This window comes from Nelumbo nucifera, chromosome 1 (assembly GCF_055504915.1).
Source record: "Nelumbo nucifera cultivar China Antique chromosome 1, China Antique-T2T, whole genome shotgun sequence".
In the NCBI taxonomy this organism is placed as follows: Eukaryota; Viridiplantae; Streptophyta; class Magnoliopsida; order Proteales; family Nelumbonaceae; genus Nelumbo; species Nelumbo nucifera.
Genome location: NC_142649.1, coordinates 140285468 through 140291015, shown reverse-complemented (window position 1 = coordinate 140291015; position 5548 = coordinate 140285468). Strand labels below are relative to the sequence as shown.

General features: G+C 37.5%; 1 long non-coding RNA gene across 1 annotated transcript; it reads right to left on the bottom strand.

Moving 5' to 3' along the window:
* Positions 1-2229: 2229 nt before the first annotated feature.
* LOC104585740 (uncharacterized) lies at positions 2230-4108 on the bottom strand. Its single transcript, XR_016080269.1, has 2 exons — positions 3160-4108; positions 2230-2426 (listed from the first exon to the last, which is right to left on the bottom strand). It is a non-coding gene; the product is annotated as an uncharacterized LOC104585740 (long non-coding RNA).
* Positions 4109-5548: the final 1440 nt, after the last annotated feature.

Here is a 5548-nt window from a genome sequence, read left to right as displayed (position 1 = left end):
AATTTACCAAAATTATATTAATTTACTATAATTACATCTTTGATTAATAGTAAATAATTTATGCTTAAAAAGTAAATAATTTACATTAAATTATTGTTTTTGTAAATAACTAATTTACTATACATTTTTGCTAATCAACAATTATTTCAATAATTTTTGGAAATTATTATAAAATACTGTAATTTATTGTTATTTAATTTACTGTTAGTTAATTAGTTATAGAAAATTATTAGAATTATAGGGATGACAATTTTCCCTATAAAATTAGGGCCCTACCCTACCCCACCCCGAATGGGGATGGGGAAAATATTTTTTGCTTCAAATCAGGGATGAGATTTGCATATAATTCCCCCAAACCGATGGTAAATTAGTAAAATATTAGTAGATTTAATATTGATTTTTAAAATATCTCTATGTTTTCCTCATCATATTCTTATAATCCTAGGATCACACAATTCCATTTATAAAATACCCTCAAATTGTCATAATCCAACTCCTAAAATACCTCTAAATTTCCATAATCCTATTTGTAAAATAACTACAAATTAGATTATTTTTAGGTGATTGCCTTGGGGTGGGGAAAATTTGGTATTCCCCCATCCCTGATAGGGAATGGATGCCTTACCTCAAAACCACCCCACCACCTGGGATGGGGCAGAGATGAGATAAAATGTCTTGACTACGGAGTGAGGGACAGAAAGGATTATCCTATCCCATGCATCACACGGGCCCGCTAGTACAATCTAAATGAAAGGTAGGAGGAGTGCAAAAATAAGTACAGAACTTCCCAATCTAGCTTAAGGGCACCTCAACCCAGAATGAAGCTTGGCCTGGGCCCAAAGCCCATGTTTTTTACATGTGGCCCAACCCGCTCAAATAGGAAAATGCAGCCATAATGATTTGGATCTCAGCTGACCGGAGAAAGGGTGAAGCAGGGAAAGAGAGAAGCGATGGGTTTCATGGAGCGGGCAAGGAACAAACAAAAGGGAGATTACTGGGAGGTAGGGCGTCTGAAATGATCCATGAGATGAAGGGGTGGCAACTGGCAACTACGTACGGTGCATTTGTTAGAATGGAAAAGGGCTGCATCTTTTTCATCAGTTTAGTCTCATCAATGGCTTAATAAATCCGAGCCCAAGTCAAATAACAAATGCACCTTTGGGTCAAGTAATTGCGTTGCTCATTCCTGAAGCGAAAAAAAAAAAAAAATGCGTCGCTCATTCCATGGTTTTAAAAACCGGACTGAACTGGATGGTCAGATGGGAAAAACAGGAAATCGATCAGGTGATCAGTTCTGTTTTACTCTATAACCGTTATTTTCTCCAAAATTATCGATTTGGTTAATAAACCACCGATTCAGATGATTGAACCGTTTAAACTATTCAACAGTTTGTTCTTTTTTTTTTTAATTTTATAATTTTTTTATTAGAACGGACCATCCATTCAGTTCGAATGATCGGACCATTTGACCTAAGAACCAGACTCATAATCGGTTTGTTGTCAGCGTCGGTTTTAAAAACCTTGCCTCATTTTATAGTTAAGTATGCTCTACAAATCTCACATCTTGTCACCTGGTCTTTCAACCCCATCCTTCTTAGACTCTCTACCTTTCATTCTCATTGTAATTCTGATAACAGTTTTAAAGTAAATGAATTGGGTTTGTTTGGCACTCTGCCAACACCCCTTTTTCAAAAAAAAAAAAAAAAAAAACCGAGCCCGTTTGAGACCCCCATCCCCATAAGTTGATACCAATCAGCACCGACAATTGCATGGCTTCCTTCCAGTTTTATTATATATACTCAAATTGTAGAGTCGTTGGATCAATGTTCTCCTTCCAATTCCAAATATCTACGACTTGCGGCTGCTTTCTGGGCGTAAAAGCCATCGCAGCTTTTTCCTCCTAAAAGCTAGATAGTTAGTTCCTTGTGGAGTTAAAAAGGAAAAAAAGAAAGAACAAATCATAGTGGTTTGGTGTTGAATTTGTAAGCTTTAAAGGTCCATCAAGCCATAAACAAATACATAAATAGATAACCAAGCAATCAAAAACTCCTTGGGTTGCTTTTATTGTAATTCCGTGGTTTTCACTTTTCAGGCCCGTGAAAGGCTTTTGCCGCATTCGATCGGTAGTCCTCACACATCTACCAGAGGAGCAGGATTCAGTGGAAGCGTTGGTTATGAGTTATGGGTTACGACTAATTGATTGTAAACGCTAGCTGAAAAGAAACACGGTTACTGAAATCGATTTCTTTACAACAACACTGCTACCGGCCGGCTTTACAACATTTTCGTATATATGAAGTTAATGAATACATACATCAATTCATGAAATCGAAATGCTTGGATTGGTTGGGTGGTCTCCCCGCAACGATCAGAACAAGAATGCCGTCGGAGAGAATGCTGGAATGGCCGTTGGCATTGGAGACCGCCTGCATGCATCACCGAATTCCCAATTTTCTTTTATAAGCAGAGAATTCACGGCAGTAAAAAGCAAGTAGGACCGGAAGCATTTGTCCTGCTTCCAGTTGTCACGTTAAGTTTAAAATATTTAACAGGACATGATAATGTCAAGCAGAAGCAGTTCTCTGTTCTCTGCATCATTGTTTGATTGATCTTTGCTGTTGCTGGGCAGAGATGACACTTTCCTAGATTCTAGAGAATCATGAAAATCTGCTTCTGAGTTCTGTCTGCCCAACAAAAGAAGACCCCAGAATTTTCCTTGTTCACACTTGACACAAAAGCATCTATTATTTATTCTTAGAATGACTAAAATACCCCTTGAAAGTTTTTCTTTTCTTTTCTTTTATATTATTATTATTATTATTATTATTAGAAAAACACTGAAATGCCTAAACTGATCACTCCATTAAACTTGGCAGGTAGAGGAGGTAGAACCAGTAATTATCAGCTCACACCAGTATTGATTTTGGTTTCGGATTCCCTTGCCATTGAGAATCCTTCTGCTCCGCTGGGCAAAATCAGATCAAGGGTACTTCAGTCAATTGGATGCATGTGCCATGATGCAAAATGACTAAAGTACCACCATGTTCAGGGGTTTACTATTTGAGGAGTAAGAACAATACACGCACTCAGCGCAGGCGCAGCCACTGCCAGCCGGCAAGAGCGTACGTAACAAGTAAAACAGAGAAAGAAAGGGATTACCGGAATTCGTCGCTGTAGCTACGGACGCAGGCTTTATCCCTGGATCCGGACTTTCTCGCCACTTTCTTGCCGGATCTAAGCTTTTGTTCTGCTTTAGTTGCCACGACGGCGACGATGTTGTCCTCGGAAATCGCGCAAAGCGAAGGTCGCCACTGAGTCGTCGTGGCGGAGTTGGAGCGTTTTCTGCAAGGGAGGCGCTCGCTCACGGTCACGCCACCGGATTGCACCACCAGAGAGCGCGTCTTTTTGCGAGGTGGAACGGTCGGCACCTCCGGACGTGCGAACGACGGCGCGCAGCAAGACACCAAGTTACGCAAATTCCACAACAACCTCATTTTCTGTGGCTTTTAATTGGCGGGAAAGAGCAATAAAACAGAAGGAGAAGGAGAAGGACGACGAAGCAAGGGAAGGAGCTAATGGGCTGTTTGTTGATATTTACAACTTCTGCCGTCCGCCGAACTGCATCTGCATAGATAGCGGCTTTCTCATTCTTTCTTCTTTCCTTGGACTTTCTCATCTGCTTATATATATATAGAGAGAGATGACACAAGGTAAGGAGGCTTGTCATTATCCGATCTTTGAAAAATAGCCTCAAAATCTCATCTTATTACTAAGCATGCCCTTGTTTATTCGGGGCTGTGGTTGCCGGATGGACCGAGGCCAGCTAGTGGCAATGTCAGAATTTGGGCAAAGGGTATGGACTAAAAATGTCAAGAGGAAGGCAGCTAATTACGCTATTATGTTTCTTAAACGAGTACTTTAGTAGTAGTTAATCTGGGTAGAGTAGATTGCAGCAAATAAAAAAAGAAAAAGAAAAAATCTGGGTAGAGTAGAAATAAATGACTGAGTCTGAGTGAAGTCATTAATTCCTGATTTTTAATTTCAAGGACAAAAATTATTTTATGTTACCGGCGCCATTTTTATAGTTATATAAGTATATTTGGTTCAATTCTCGTTATTTTTCATTCTAATATGAATAAGAATGGGTAAAAATAGGCAAAATAAGAAAACATTATTATGAACTAAATGTTTTTTTTTTTTTTAAATGAATTCTTAGTGTCTTATGTAAAAGTGCTTTTGTAAAAATAATTCTATAAAAGTGCTTTTATAAAAATATTTCTGTAAAAGTGTTTTTATAAAAGTACTTTTATAAAATGTTTTTATAAAAGTATTTTTGTTAAAGTGTTTTTGAAAAGGTATTTTTATAAAAGCGATTTTATTAAAGTGCTTTTATAAAAGTATTTTTATATAAAAATACTTTTATAAAAGTGCTTTCGTAATAAACATCTATATCAGTAGTTTTGTAGGCATATTTTCCTCAAAGAATGAAAATGAACAAGACGGGGCATGATTAATTTTCACGCTACAAGCTACCTCAATTTTTGTACTATAGGCTGATTTTTCATTCTAAAAAGAATGTGGCTCATGACAAGAATTTTGTAACCAAACACTAATGTTATTCATTCTTATTGAGAATCAACAAGAATTAAAAGAATGAGGCTCAGAGCAGTGAACCAAACATGGCCTATAGTTTCTGCATGCACTTGCATGTCTCTCAGGGAGCGTTTTAGTGGGTCCCACGTATTAAAGATGTATTGATCTTTTCTCCAATGAGATATTCATCAATCTGTTCTTGTTTTGTTGCAATTTCTCATTGTCTCAAATGTGTACTGCACATTATATCAATGTATATAGAAGGCTGCAAACGGGTTTCTAAAAACGTTGTCAGATTTTAGGGTTCCAACTTATGATGCCGGAAATACATGATAATGAAAAAACTTGCAACCAATGAACCGGTGTTATAAAAGTATTGGTCAAAGCCTCTTCGGTATCATATCTTTCAATCTTTCCGGCATCATATATTTTTCTCAATTCTTTTTGATACATTAGGGAGAAATGAGACAGAAAACAAAAACTATAACCAATAGAAACTAAAAGGAGGCATGATGTTTGCTAAACTAGGATCAGATACATTTACTGTATGACTCAAACTTGCCAAACGATTCATTGCAAAATTTGCTTCCCCAATGCATGAGAATAAGAGGTGACGAGCCCGAAGCAGCCGCGAACATGAAGACATTCGTTGATGAAGTTACTGATGTTCCATGGTGGCATTATACGATCACGGTAGTCTATGATAATATGAGAGTCTCCTTCTATGATAAATTATGTTGAGGAAACTTCCAAATTTTATTCAGCCTCTTGATTTATCTCATTGTCATTTAATTTTCCTTCCAGGAGTGAGTATGCTGATTTAATGGAGTATCCACCATTTGGATCAAGTTTCCGAATCATCCTATCCTCCACATCCCTTGATGGGATTGGAATTCGCCTGGATTTGATCCCATTGTTGAGGGTTGACCTTATCTATAATCCTTTCTTTATTCCA